This window comes from Mus musculus, chromosome 13 (genome assembly GCF_000001635.26).
Source record: "Mus musculus strain C57BL/6J chromosome 13, GRCm38.p6 C57BL/6J".
NCBI classification, from domain to species: Eukaryota; Metazoa; Chordata; class Mammalia; order Rodentia; family Muridae; genus Mus; species Mus musculus.
Window position 1 is genome coordinate 6,995,292 of NC_000079.6, and position 15,919 is coordinate 7,011,210.

The following is a 15,919-nucleotide window of genomic DNA, read 5'->3' on the forward strand; positions in this document are numbered from 1 at the left end:
TGATTCAAGAAGGAATGGTTCATTCTGGCTTAAGTACTCAGAAGCAGAGGGTGATGATTCCTTGTTACAGAGCTTGCGTGCTCCTTTTCATTCTGCCCAGGACTCCAGCTCCTGGTATGGTGTCAGCCACAATGGGAGTATTTTCTCACTTCAATTAACCTAATCTAACTTATCCCTCAGAAATATACAAGACGCTTGGCTCCAAGGTAGCTTTTAATACTATAACCTGACAATTGAGGTTAACCATCATAATTCTATACAATACTCAACTTTTCATTGAATACAGAGAAATTCATGTAATCATATTTAAAAATATTTACTTGTATTTATTTAATGTCTATGTGTGTTTTACTTGCACGTATTTAAGGGCAACATGTGTGTGCCCTGCCTGTAGAAGCCAAAGGTGGCTGTTAGGATCTCCTGGACCTGAAATTATATAGAGACAGTTGTGAGCAAACATATGGGTGCTGGGAAGTGAATCCCAGTCCTCTGCAAGAGCAGCAAGTGCTATTAACACTGAGACATCTCTCCAGCCCTAAGGTTTTAAGCATATTATTTGACCTTAGCCAGATGAGGTGGTTCACACCTCTAATACCAGTCCTCAAAAAGATAGTGTACGAAGAGATTTAAGAGGTTAAGGCTGCTCTGGGCTACATAGTAGTGAGTTCCGGGCCAGGCTGTCTACAGAGTAAGATATTGTTCATTAACCCTCACCCCCTTTATAAACATTTTAAATTTACTCTGCACTGTATCTGCCTCTTCGTGATAACTTAAAAAAGCAATGTTAGTACTCATGTTACTTTGAGAATTAAATGAGTTAATATGTTTAAAATCATTCAGTGCCTAGTCAGAGGTAGATGTTGGAGCAGTACAATAACCAAGCTGAATATGGCTGTTACTGAGGTCACTGCCGCAACTACCCCTAACATTTCTGCTTCTATGACTCTCCCATGACTTTGAAACATTAATGGTGCTTTTCGCTGGCGTTTTGTCTAATCAGATTTTAACCTTTCTTAAAACAGCATTATATAACATTCTTAAAACAGCATTATATAACATTCTATCACAAGTAACATAGTCAACAAGATTAAGACACCAAGTCATATGAGAATTTCAAAATTTCATGTGACAAAATTAGCCCACATAGGACCGCAGTGGGTAGTTGAAGTGTGTGTTTGTGTGTACATGTATATATCTTAACAAACACCCAACTTCTCTTACAAATAGAATTTTTTTTTGTTTGTTTTGTTTTTTGAGACAGGGTTTCTCTGTGTAGCCCTGGCTGTCCTGGAACTCACTTTGTAGATCAGGCTGGCCTCAAACTCAAAAATCTGCCTGTCTCTGCCTCCCGAGTGCTGGGATTAAAGGCGTGCGCCACCATGCCCGGCCAAATGGAAATCTAACCATCCCTGTTTCAATGAATTTGGGTGTAGTATTCTAATTCCCAAAGGAATGTGACAGGGACTGAGGACTGTCCATCAGAGTAGAAGGTGGATTTGTAGGGACCATTGGTTTTTTTTTTGTTTGTTTGTTTTGTTTTTTGTTTTTTTGTTTTTTTTTTTTTTTTGCCTGTATGGTCTTTGTGCTATGAAATATAATGTGGCAGTGGCACAGTGGGGGTGGTACTTGCAGGCCCATGCCAAAGAGTTCTTCTGAAAAATCATTCCTGTCAGAAGACCTATTATAAGGGAAGTTTATTTGGGTAAAAGGGAGGGGAGTGAGGGCTTGGAGAAATGGTAGAAGCAGACATACCTTTGCAGAGCCATGAGGGTAGAGAAGGGGAGAGGAGAGAAAGAATGAGAGACCGAAAGAAAGATAGACCATCTGGGAACATGTAGGAACAGAAAGAGAGAAAGAGAAATAGTACTGGGGTAATGAGCAGTCTTATAAGCCATAGCTAGCAGGTAATGGTGGCAGATGATGACATAAGCCATTGCTAGGTCCCTGGAAGGAGCCTAGCAGAGTAACCTGTAAGCTAAGCCATTGGGTAACATGAAGGTCCAACAATGGATGCTCATCCTGAACTTGTTGATCTAAGTTCCCTGCTGCTTAGAATAGTGACAAAGTCAAACTTAGGGTGAAAGAGGAAGAGCAGAATCCTTACTGAACAGGAAAGAAATTAGCCCCAGGACATGCTTTGTGATCCTTTTGGTTTTGCATGGCCTTTTCTTCGCTAATTAAATGCATTAAAATTTGTAAAGAAATTGTGGGGTAATAGGTTACTTCTCAGAAAACGTTATGGCCCACTAGATATTAAATATAGAAACACCTTTTCTTCACTCCAAAGTGAGCAAACAGATAAAGATGTATCTGCCTGAGTAAGATTTCTAAGTTTAGATCCTTCTTAAGAAACTTTTGTGACGGCCTAGACATTTTATAAATAATTTAAAATGTTAGCATGCCTTTCTTTGTCCAGAAAATGCAATTTCATAGCGATATTTGAAATTATTTTCCCAGAAGTGCCTCTTGAAATATCTTGTTCATTTGTGACTTGAGCGCCAGTGTAATACTTACAAGGACACTTAGCACCACGGAGTGAGTCTTGGATCAGTGTCGTTCGAGTGCAAAGTTTAATCAATGTCGTTGTTGAGTTCGCTCTCCCATCACATGGACAATAGAAATGACTTTGAAAAGAAACAAGAGAATAAAAGTTCACTAAGAAAGAATGTTTTTTTTTTTTGTGCCGGTTATTAAAATAAAAAAGACTCTAAGTGATGGAAGTTGCTAATCCAGCCAGCATGGCTCAGTGAAAAGGTTCCTGGAGCTGGGGAGATGGCTCTATCAGAAAAGTTCTTTCCATGCAAGCATTAGGGCCTGTGTTCAGATCACCAGCTGTTCCAATAGAAGGCTGTGTGTGGCTCGCGTGTCTGTAATCTCAGTGCTTGAGAGACAGAGGAGTGAGGAGCCTTGGAGCTGGCGATGCTCTCCAGCCAAACTCAGTGGGAGAACTGGACTCAAAAACCATGGTGATGAGTGAAATAGTACAGGCAGCCCAACCATTGGACTACACATGCATGAACACACGCGTGCATATGTACCCATAAGCACACATATGAACACGTACGCACACGTGCACAGGACTCCTTATGTGAGTCCTTAAAGCTGCTTGTTTGTGTTTTTCAAACCACCCTCTGCTTAACCTGAAGGTTAGCACTCACCTTTTTCATTAGAATGGTAAATTAAAAGGTTCGCAGGGACAGCCTAGTTTGGTTTAAGTCCCTTCTCAGAAAATGTGAAGATTACCGTGATATAGAAATCAGTATTTTCAGCTCCGGGATATCTAATGTCTGGTGTATTTCCTCCCACCTTCCCTTTTTGCTGCGGCTGTCCAGATTCCATGCTCCATAATCCTTAAATCCCAGCTTATTTCCATCACCATAGAAACACCTGCTGCTGTGAGCAGTTTTGATCAGCTGCAGACTCACCTTTTGTGCCTGCTGCCAGCCGAGCTCTTCTCAGTGTCAGCCAGAGAAGACAGGGTGAGAGAGCAGAGGTGGAAGCTGCCTAAAGAAAGCTCACCCACTTTCAAATATGCCTTTCTTCTTGCAGAGAAATGAGCCCCCCCCCCCTCCGCCCCCTGCCTTCTCCCCTCTTCAATTTGCAACTGCTTGCATGCTAAGCTGCCGAGTCACTGAGGAAAAGCCTTACAGAATCCCTTTCTCTCAGTTTTTGTTTTCAAAATGGAGTTCCCCCTTACTCTTATGAACTAACCAGTACCCGGGAGCTCTTGACTCTAGCTGCATATGTATCAAAAGATGGCCTAGTCGGCCATCACTGGAAAGAGAGGCCCATTGGACAGGCAAACTTTATATGCCCCAGTACTGGGGAACGCCAGGGCCAAAAAGGGGGAGGGGGGGGGTAGGGGAGTGGGGGTGGGTGGGTATGGGGGACTTTTGGTATAGCATTGGAAATGTAAATGAGCTAAATACCTAATAAAAAATGGGGGAAAAAAAAAGACGAGGGGGAAAAAAAAAAAAGAATAAATGTACCATCAAGCATAAACAAGATAAAAAACAGTAAGCAAACCAGATCATAGAAGTTTTCATTTTTATAGGTTGCCTGTTAGAAACCTTTTTAGCTCTTATTAAAAATTCTCTTTAATTAATTAGCAGAGAATAAATAGTCATGAAGATGCCTCAAAAGTATTTGTAGAGAGTGAGGAAATCATCTTTACCTACTGCTTAAACTAGGTATACAGGATCCTCTCAGGATCTTTATTTATGTAGCAGAGGACTGCTTCATCTGGCATCAGTGGGAAGGGAGGTGCTTGGTCCTGTGGAGGCTTGATGCCCCAGAGAAGGGGGATGCTAGAGTGGTGAAGCTGGGAGAGTGTGAGTGGGTGGGGGAGCGCTCTCTTGGAGGCAAAGGGAAGGGGGATGGGAGCGTTTGTGGAGGGGAGACCAGGGAAGGGGGATAACATTTGAAATATAAACAAATAAAATGATTAATTAAAAAAGGTACCTATTATTTAAACTACCATTAAAATTTAAAACATTATGTATTCAGTCTCTCTCTTTCCCCCACCCTCTGTGTGTGTGTGTGCGCGCGCGCGCGCGTGCACACGCCTGCATCCCACCATCAACTTAAACTTTTTTTTTTTTTTTTGGTTTTTCGAGATAGGGTTTCTCTGTGTAGCCCTGGCTGTCCTGGAACTCACTTTGTAGACGAGGCTGGCCTCGAACTAAAAAATCTGCCTGCTTCTGCCTCCCGAGTGCTGGTTTTAAAGGCGTGCGCCACCACGCCTGGTCCAACTTAAACATTTTTAAATGTCCAGTGCTGCTAAGGGTATTCTTATTACTCTGAAACAGACCTTCAGAATAATCTTCAGCTTGTAAAACTAAAGAGCTCAGTACATCACACAACCAAACTTTTGAGACAGGGTCTATAGCCCAAGCTCCAGCTTTTGATGTAGTCGAGGTTGACCTTTAATTTCCCATCCTCCTGTCTCCCACTCCCCAGCACTGGTATCATAGGCATGCTGCATACCAGGATGGTGTGGTACTGCTAAGTCTGACGCTAACCCAGGACCTTGAGCATGTTAGGCAAGAACGCTCCCAGTCAAGCCCCATTCCCTGCAGTCACAAGTCTACCTGCTGACTCCATCATTTTGACAACTCTAGGACATTCCCATGCCTGCAATCCTGAAGCACTTTCCGTTTTGGGAATGATTTTTTTCTGTCCACCTTAATATTGTTAGGACCGATTTCTGTTACAACATTTGAGAATTTTCTCCCATCTTTCTTTTTGGAAGTCTAGATAGAGCTAGGACTCTTAATCCTTCTGCCTGCTGACTGGCTACTCTGTCACTGACCTATAGCCACACCCAGAGTTTCCTTCCTTTCTAAGGCTAAATAATTGCTGCTCTGTGCAAACCTGACAGTCTGCTTATGCAGTTGTGCATGCATACTTGGGTTGCTCAACCATTTTGGTCTTTGTAGGCAGTACTGTTATGGTTGTAGATATCCAGATATCTTTTGAGTCCCCCCCCCCCCTTTTTTGAGCTGATTTAGACTGGTACCTATGAATGCAGGGCTAGATCCGATAGTAATTCACTCTTTAAATATATGAGCCCTTCACTGTGATCTTTCACAGCAACGATATCATTTTTAGATTCTTACCAATAGTACATCAAAGACCCAATCTCATGTTATGCATTGTTTTCTTGCCTCTTTGTAGGCTGCCTCTAACCTTGTTCATAGTTGTTTTGTTTGTTCCTTTGTTCGTTGTGCATGTTCTTTGTAAATTCTGTTTGTTTATTTTTTAAAAGAACTGTTGCTCTGAGGCTGGAGAGATATCTCAGAGGTTAAGAGGACCCAGGTTCAGTTCCCAGCACCCTCATGGTATCTCACAACTACCTCTAACTCCAGTCCCAGAGGGTCTGTCTCCTCCACTTCCCCTTGCCTCTTTGAGATCATGAAGCATGTGATGTGTATAAAATCATTCAGGCTCACACCCACAAATAAAAATAGTGAAAGGTGAAAGATTTATACAAGCTGAAGAGAGGCTCTGCCAGAGCCTGACTAATACAGATGGGGATCCATGCAGCCAAACATTGGACTGAGTGTGGGGACCCCCAGTGGAGGAGACAAGACTGAAGGGGCTGAAGGGGTTTGCAACCCCACAGGAAGAACAGCAATATCAACCAACCAGACCCTCCCAGAGCTCCCAGGGACTAAACTACCAACCAAAGAGTACACACGGGGGGACCCATGGCTCCAGCTGCATATGTAGCCAAAGATTGCCTCATCAGGCATCACTGGAAGGGGAGCCCCTTAGTCCTGTTGAGGCTCGATGCCCCAGTGTAAGGGCAGTAAGGCAGGAGCGGATGGGTGGTTGGGGGAGCATCCTCATAGAGGCAGAGGGAGGAAAAGGGGATAGGGGGTTTGTGGAGAGGAAACTGAGAAGGGAGGTACATTTGAAATATAAAAAAAACCCACCAGTAAAAATAAAAATAGTAAATAAATAATTTAATATTGAATAATTTGATAAATCTGAAGAAAAACCTTGCTGTCTTTGCTTATGTTGCCATTTCCAAGAATTCTTCATCAAATCCGAAGTCATGAAGATTTTATTCTAGCTTTCTCCTAAGGAGTTTGTAGCTTTGGCTCTTTGACTCATGCTGAGTTACTTTCTTAGCATCCTGTTCAGTAAGAGCCCACTTCTCTATTCAATTGTCATGGCATTTCTTTCTTTCTTTCTTTCTTTCTTTCTTTCTTTCTTTCTTTCTTTCTTTCTTTCTTTCTTTCTTTCTTTCTTTCTGATTTTATTAGGTATTTTCTTCATTTACATTTCAAATGCTATCCCAAAAGTCCCCCAGACCCTCCCCCCACTCCCCTACCCACCCACTCCCACTTCTTGACCCTGGCGTTCCCAGGTACTGAGGCATATAAAGTTTGCAAGACCAAGGGGCCTCTCTTCCCAATGATGGCCGACTAGGCCATCTTCTGATACATATACAGCTAGAGATATGAGCCCCGGGGGTACTGGTTAGTTCATATTGTTGTAACCCCATTAAGAATGGGGCTCAGAGCTAAACAAAGAATTCTCACCTGAGGAATACCAAATGTCTGAGAAGCACCTGAAAAAATGTTCAGCATCCTTAATCATCAGGGAAATGCAAATCAATCAACCCTGAGATTCCACCTCACACCAGTCAGAATGGCTAAGATCAAAAATTCAGGTGAGAGCAGATGCTGGCGAGGATGTGGAGAAAGAGGAACCCTCCTCCATTGTTGATGGGATTACAAGCTTGTACAACCACTCTGGAAATCAGTCTCACGGTTCCTCAGAAAATTGGACATAGTACTACTGGAGGATCCCGCAATACCTCTCCTGGGCATATATCCAGAAGATGTTCCAACTGTCATGGCATTTCTATTGGAAATCATTTGCCCACATACACAAGTGTTGATTCCTGATCCTTTCTCTCACTCCATTGTTCAATATGCCTATCTTGATGCCAGTGTCACATTGATTTGATTATTCTAGCAAATATTAACATGCCCAGATGAATTGATTTGAATTTGACTCTTTTTTAAGATAAGTTTTCCTACTCTTACAAAAGAGATTTCAGTGAGTCTTTGCTGGATACTTCACTACATTTGTAAATTGCCTTGGGTAGTTTTGATATTTTAATGGTATGCCTTTCAACCTATGATAAGGGAACATGTTTCGACCTATTGGCATATTTTAAGTATGCTAGTCTTAATGACATAAAATGCAAAATGTGGAGCTATAAACTAATGTTAAAATCTATAAACTTTTAGAGTAATTACATACTCAACATATTAGTATAAAAGTCATACAGAAGTTTGAAATAAAGTTATAAGCTATTATTATAAGAATGCAAATCTTATAATAACCTATAGATTTGCCTTTAGGAAATTCTTAGTTTTTTAAAGCAGAGATGTTTACTGTGTGTGAATGTATGCAAATGCATACAAGGCATTGTGCATGTGTATAGATCAAAGGAGAGTTATATGGAGTTGGTTCTCTCCTTCAACCATGTGAATCCCAGTAGTCAAACTTGGTCACTAAACTTGGTAGCAAGCACCTTTCTCTCCCCACCATCTCACTGGACCATGTGGCAATGTATACTTCTACAGATGGGACTGAGCTACTGTTTGTCTTATTGTCTATAATTTTTAGTGGATTTTCTTACAGCTCACATCTTAATAGAAATAAAATCCTTAGATCTTGCTTATTTGGGGAAATACTAATTCCCTCTGCATGGAGAAAATATTTGATTCACTTAATAATCTTGGTTGATATGAACATATTCCCCACAGTCTTTTGAACTTGAGTGCCCCTGACGAAGAAGAACTCCACTTAGGTTTTACTAAGTGGCCTGGGCATGTGTCAGTGAGTTTCTTCTTGCTTCTTTCAGGCTTTGATACAAGGTTACTGGTCCCTTTACTTTGAAGGAGCCTTTTATTTTATTTTACTTGATTGTTTTATATTTACAAATTCCTTGGCCACATAGCAAGGCTCTACTCTGACTAGGTCATAACTAAAAATACCCATTTACTTTAACATTTTGCCACATGGCTGGTCACCTATGCTCAGGTACCATGCGTCCATGTGTCCATTTCCTCACCTCTTTCTGGTTCCCCTCACTTCTCTCCCAGAATTCTTTCTCCTCCCCATGCTCCTGCCTCTATTTTCTGCCTAAGCCACAGGCCATACATTTTTTTTTACCTGACAAGTGAGGCATCCATACAATACACAAGATCCTCTCTCTATAATTCCCCTTTTAGTCCATTAAAGAACTCCCTTTCTTCCAAATACAAATTGGATATAATTAGAACAATTAAGAAAACTATAAGCTATGATATACATTTATGATGTCCAGTCTATATATTTGGTAATTTACGTAGAGTATCTTAACATATATCCCGTCTTGCTGAGCTAGAATTCTGTATCTGAATATTCCCCATTCTAACCGGAAATACCATCCTAAAAACATGTTCTTAAATTCTTAACAATTTAAGCTTAATTGGGAGATTATAACTCTCTGGTCTTCAGTACCATCACAGATTGGAGAAGGAATAAATATTATATTAGTATACAGGAAGGGTACAGACACAGTTTCCAAAAATCATTGCAATAACAGAAATAGCTTACTGCCTGGACAGTTCCCAATATTCCTTATAATGGTCTGTGAGGTTTTACTATCATATATTTGGAGTTGTTTAATAATTTGGACATTTATATTCATGTCTTTCATCAGGATTGAAGATGTTTATTTACTGTTGTACTGTTTTCTCTTCTTTCTCTCCTACTCTTCTCCTTTTGACATTCCCACTATGCACATGTTAACACACATCAGGTCCCTCAAGTTCTGTTCAAGATCCAATTCTCTGGAATATTCTTCTTTCTGTTTCTCAGATAGATGCCTGGAAGGTCACCCATTTTTCTTTCTTTTCTTTTCTTTTCTTTTCTTTTCTTTTCTTTTCTTTTCTTTCTTTTTTTTTTTTTTTTTTTCGAGACAGGGTTTCTCTGTATAGCCCTGGCTATCCTGGAACTCACTTTGTAGACCAGGCTGGCCTCGAACTCAGAAATCCACCTGCCTCTGCCTCCCGAGTGCTGGTATTAAAGGCGTGCGCCACCACGCCTGGCCTGTCACCAATTTTTCTACCTGCTCAAAATTGACTTTAAATCACTTGAGTGGAATTTTCATGCTGGTTATTGCATTTTTTTCTGGTTCAGGATTTCTTTTTTAGTTTATGTAAAAAGTCTGTCATCTTATACCTACAGTTCATTCACTTGTTGCTTTCTTGACCTTCTCATGTATCTGTGTTTCTTTAAGAAAAGTGCTTCAAAGTCTTTGTCCGCTTTAGTTGCCCTGGTGTCTTATGTCAGGGGCAGTTTCTATAGATGTCATTTCCCTCTGTATTTCTTTGTAAACCTTCTTATAAGGTTTTTAAATTTAATACTGTTACCTGAAATCAATTCCTTCCCATTCATTATGTTTTCTGATGTTGTCATTGATGTTGTTGGTCTTTGTTACTTCCAACTTTGTGTTATTGTTTCAAGCTAATTCTGTTCTAAGAATAAACTGGACTTCTGAACTATCAGTTCTTTATTTCTTTAATTATTTTCTGGGCACATATTTAATTCTAATTTTTCAATACATACAGATAACGGTTTTGCACGCATTAGTCTTTAATGTCCATTTACTAAGAAGTGAAAAGGAGAAGAATAACCATGAGTGAGGTGCTGGACACCCAATTCTCCCATAAGTCGCTTCACTAGGACAGTGGACAGCTTGTAAAGTGTGCGAGGAACAATGACAATTGTCACACAGCTTTTGTGAGCCTGTGTTACCCGGTGCTGCTTCTGAACACAAGGTGTGTGTGAACACGTCTCTGTTGTGATGTGGGAGGTGGGATGGGAATAGGTAGGTGTCTGGGGTGAAAATCTGAATTTTATCAAAATTCACTGCATCACAATATTCAAAGTGTCAACAGATTCCAATGTTCCCAAATGGTTCCATCAGATCTATTAATGTGATGGTGCGGGGTAGGTCCCTTGTGTTTTGTATTCTGTAATCTCTCTCATCTCATATCTCCTTTGTGTTTCCAATGTACTCACAATACTTTCTAGATATTGGGAATACTAATCAAGGTTCATGACATCTTTTTACTATGAAATGGCTTTAGCTGTAAACCAAGATCTTTGTAGATGCTATAACTTGTATATTTCAGTACTAAGAGTAGTGTAGAGATGGACATAGGAGTAGATTATGGATAGGCTATTTAAACTCAATTCCAATTTCTTCATAATTTCCTGAATGTACTTGTTTTACAGTTTATTTTTTGTACCTATGTTTTCTTTGAATGTGTGTACGTGCACCATGTGTATGCTCAGTGCCCTGAGAGTTTAGAATTAGACATTAGATTTCCTATAACTGAAGTTAGGAATGGTCATGACTGATCATGTGGATGTTTGGAACAGAACTTGGGATCTCTGTAAGAGGAGCAAGTGCTTTGAACTATTGAGCAATCTTTTCAGGCCCTCAATTTTGGTTTCTAGTAGGCTATGTTTCTCTAAAGTCAGAAAGCTATGTATGTGTATGTATATGTGTATGTATATGTATATATATATATATGTATATGTATATATATACACACATATATACATACATACATATATATATATATATATGTATAAATATATGTACAAATTAACCATACACTTATAAGAAAAAGTGTAAACTGTGTTGTAACAAGTACACCAAGTCACTAAATTGATTTCATTGCTAAAGCCATCAAGATTCATGAGGATTATATCAGGGTCAACTAAGCCTTGGCAAATAATATTGATCATGGCAATAGCCAAAGAGTGTTTCAAGGTAAAATGAAGTAGGGATTTGTCAGTCTGATAATGTGGTTTACACCCTGTTGTTATTGTTTCTTTCTAGTGGGGTTAATCCTCCATTAGGGATGAAAAATGCTAATGTTACCTCTAAGACACTTATAAGCTTCTATTCCCCCTTCTAAGTGGGATTTAAGCATCCTTACTTAAGCCTTCCTTTTTGGTTGACATCTTATGGTCTCTGTGGTGTATTATGTATATCCTGTCCTGGAAAGGGGGACAACATTTGAAATGTAAATAAATAAAATAATTAATTAAATGGATTATTTTTTTGTTGATGCCAAGAACTGCTTCCAGACAGGAGCCCAGTAGGGCTATTCTCTGAGACACTCTTCTAGCATCTGCCTAAGACAGATGCAGATACAATCAACCGTTAAGCTGAGCCCCGGGACCGCATTGGAAGAGGGAAGGAAGGACCGAAGGAGCTGAGGGGATGACAACTGCACAGGAAGAACAACATCAACCACCTGGAACACCAAGAGCTCCCAGAGACTAAACCACCTACCAAAGAGCATACCTGGGTTGGAACATGTTCTCTGCCACATATATAGCAGAGGATTGCCTTTTCTGGCATCAATGGGAGGTGATGTGCTTTGTCTTGAGGAGGCTTGTTGCCCCAGGGAAAGGGGATGCTAGAGGGGTGAGGGAGAAATGGGTGTGTGCGTGGTGGAGGAAGTACCTTCTTAGAATCAAAAAGGAGAGGGGATAGGAGGAAAGTTTGTAGAGGGAAGACCTAGAAGGGCAACAACATTTGAAATGTAAATAAACACATTTATTTACAATTAAATAAATCAATTTAAAATAAAGCACTCTTTTGAAATTCATCCCAAACTTAGATCAGTTTAAGCTTAGTAGAATTAGATAAAGAAGAGGAAACAATGACAGCCATGCCTGGTGTTCAAGGTGGGGTGGGGTGTTAAAAGCAGGAAATCATTCCAAAAACACAGAATGAAATTCTTGAGAATTAGAGCAGACAAATGCTCTCCTTTAAGACATAATTTATTTAATTTCTACTAATGTGTATGTCTATCTGTCTATGTTTGCATATCTGTCTATGTTTGCATACGTGTGTGTGTGTGTGTGTGTGTGTGTGTGTGTGTGTGTGCGCCATTGTTGGCATTAGTCATAGTTGTTTTTTTTTCTTTAATTGACAATAGATTCCTATCTTATATATTATATCACCACCCTTTACTACTCCCAGTTCCCTCCCTTCTCTCCACTCACTCCTGATACATGATACATCCAAATCCATCTTATCAGACTTGTATGCAGTCACTCAACAGGAGGAAGAGAGTCCTAAGAACAGGCATAGGGTCAAAGAACCACTTGCTCTCACAGGAAGGAGTCCCATAAAAACACTGAGCTGGCTGTCTCGTATGAGGCTATGCCAGTGCCTGGCAAATACAGAAGTGGATGCTCACAGTCATCTATAAGACGAAACACTAGGCCCCCAATGGAGAAGCTAGAGAAAGCACCCAAGGAGCTGAAACGATTTGCAACCCTATAGGTGGAACAACAATATGAACTAACCAGTACCCTCAGAGCTCGTATGTCTAGCTGCATATGTAGCAGAAGATGGCCTAGTCGGCCATCATTGGGAAGAGAGGACCCTTGGTATTGCAAACTTTATATGCCCCAATACAGGGGAATGCCAGGGCCAAGAAGCCAGAGTGGGCAGGTAGGGGAGCAGGGCAAAGGGAGGGTATAGGGAACTTTTGGGATACCATTTGAAATGTATATAAAGAAAATATTTAATAAAAAAAGTAAATAGAAAAAAAATGAGCTGAAAACTATAATTTAAAGGCAAAGGATCTTGTTTAGACCTGTGTAGTCTCTACAGTTTTTGCTTGAGTCTCTATAAGTTCATAGATGTCTTGCTTGGTTGACTTGGAAGAGTTTGTTCTAGTGTCCTCCATCTGTCCTTTCTGCCTCTTCTTCCATGGGTTTCCTGCATTCTTAGGGGATAGATGTGATGGAAACATTCCATTTAGACTCCCTTTCCACATAATGTTTGAGTCTCTGCATCTGTTTTTATCTTCTGCTGGAGGAAGTTTCTCTGATGATGCCTGCCTGAATAAGTATAACAGAGTATAATTAAGAGTCATTTTATTTATACTTTAAAAAACTTTTTAGGGAAGTAGGTTTTGGTTTTATTCTAGGTCTTTGGGCTATCTAGTCTCTGATTTTTTTTTAATTAGGTATTTTCCTCATTTACATTTCCAATGCTATCTCAAAAGTCCCACATACCACCCCCCCCCACTCCCTTACCCACCAACTCCCACATTTTGGCCCTGGTGTTCCCCTGTACAGGGGCATATAAAGTTTGCAAGTCCAATGGGCCTCTCTTTCCAAAGATAGCCGACTAGGCCATCTTTTGATACATATGCAGCTAGAGTCAAGAGCTCCGGGGTACTGGTTAGTTCATAATGATGTTGCACCAATAGGGGTGCAGACCCCTTCAGCTCCTTGGGTATTTTCTCTAGCTCCTACATTGGGTTGAGCTGACTGTGAGCATCCACTTATGTGTTTTCTAGGTCTCTGGGTAGTCTCACTAGAGACAGCTATACCAGGGTCCTTTCAGCACAATCTTGCTAGTGTATGCAATGGTGTCAGTGCTTGGAGGCAAATTATGGGATGGGTCCCTGGATATGGCAGTCTCTAGATGGTCCATCCTTTTGTCTCAGCTCCAAACTTTGTCTCTGTAACTCCTTCCATGGGTGTTTTGTTCCCAATTCTAAGAAGGGGCAAAGTGTCCACACTTTGGTCTTTGTTCTTCTTGAGATTCATGTGTTTTTCAAATTGTAACTTATATCTTGGGTATTCTAAGTTTCTGGGCTAATATCCACTTATCAGTGAGTACATATCATTTGAGTTCTTTTGTGATTGGGTTACTTCACTCAGGATAATGCCCCCCAGGTCCAACCATTTGCCTAGGAATTTCATAAATTCATTCTTTTTAATAGCTGAGTAGTACTCCATTGTATAAATGTACTACATTTTCTGTATCCATTCCTCTGTTGAGGGGCATCTGGGTTCTTTCCAGCTTCTGGCTATTATAAATAAAGCTGCTAAGAACATAGTGGAGCATGTTTCTTTCTTACTAGTTGGAACATCTTCTGGATATATGCCCAGCAGAGGTATTGCAGGATCCTCCAGTAGTACCATGTCCAATTTTCTGAGAAACTGCCAGACTGATTTTCAGAGTGGTTGCACAAGCTTGAAATCCCACCAGCAGTGGAGGAGTGTTCATCTTTCTCCACATCCTTGCCAGCATCTGCTGTCACCTGAATTTTTGATCTTAGCCATTCTGACTGGTGTGAGATGGAATCTCAGGGTTGTTTTGATTTGCATTTCCCTGATGATTAAGGATGTTGAATATTTTTTCATGTTTCTCAGCCATTCGGTATTCCTCAGGTGAGAATTCTTTGTTTAGCTCTGAGCCCCATTTTTTAATGGGGTTATTTGATTTTCTGGAGTCCACCTTCTTGAGTTCTTTATATATATTGGATATTAATCCTCTATCTGATTTAGGATAGGTAAAGATCCTTTCCCAATCTGTTGGTGGCCTTTTTGTCTTATTGACTGTGTCTTTTGCCTTACAGAAGCTTTGCAGTTTCATGAAGTCCCATTTGTCAATTTTCGATGTTACAGCACAAGCCATTGTTGTTCTATTCAGGAATTTTTCCCCTGTGCCAATATCTTCCAGGCTATTCCCCACTTTCTCCTCTATAAGTTTTAGTGTCTCTGGTTTTATGTGGAGATCCTTGATCCACTTAGATTTGACCTTAGTACAAGCAGATAGGAATGGATCAATTTGCATTCTTCTACATGATAACCACCAGTTGTTCCAGCACTATTTGTTGAAAATGCCATTTTTTTTCCACTGGATGGTTTTAGCTCCCTTGTCAAAGATCAAGTGAGCATAGGTGTGTGGGTTCATTTCTGGGTCTTCAATTATATTCCATTGGTCTACTTTTCTGTCGTTATGCCCGTACCATGCCGTTTTTTATCACAATTGCTCTGTAGTAAAGCTTTAGGTCAGGCATGGTGATTCCACCAGAGGTTCTTTTATCCTTGAGAAGAGTTGTTGCTATCCTAGGTTTTTTGTTATTCCAGATGAATTTGCAGATTGTTCTTTCTAAATCGTTGAAGAGTTGAGTTGGAATTTTGATGAGGATTGCATTGAATCTGTGGATTGCTTTTGGCAAGAAAACCATTTTGACAATGTTGATCCTGCCAATCCATGAGCATGGGAGATCTTTCCATCTTCTGAGATCTTCTTTAATTTCTTTCTTCAGAGACTTGAAGTTCTTATCATACAGATTTTTCACTTCCTTAGTTAGAATCACGCCAAAGTATTTTATATTATTGTGACTATTGAGAAGGGTGTGGTTTCCCTAATTTCTTTCTCAGTCTGTTTATCCTTTGTGTACAGAAAGGCCATTGAATTGTTTGAGTTAATTTTATATCCAGCCACTTCACCGAAACTGTTTATCAGGCTTCGGAGTTCTCTGGTGGAATTTTTAGGGTCACTTATATTATA

General features: G+C 40.2%; 1 long non-coding RNA gene across 1 annotated transcript in view; it reads right to left on the reverse strand.

Annotated features, from left to right (window-relative positions):
* Positions 1–362: 362 nt before the first annotated feature.
* The window catches only part of Gm40662, an 80,544-nt gene continuing 64,987 nt past the window's right edge, over positions 363–15,919 (reverse strand). The window contains exons 3-4 of the long non-coding RNA XR_873113.1: positions 2,515–2,624; positions 363–426 (exon numbers count right to left, since the gene is read on the reverse strand). This is a non-coding gene — a long non-coding RNA (predicted gene, 40662). The remainder of the gene's footprint in view (positions 427–2,514; positions 2,625–15,919) is intronic.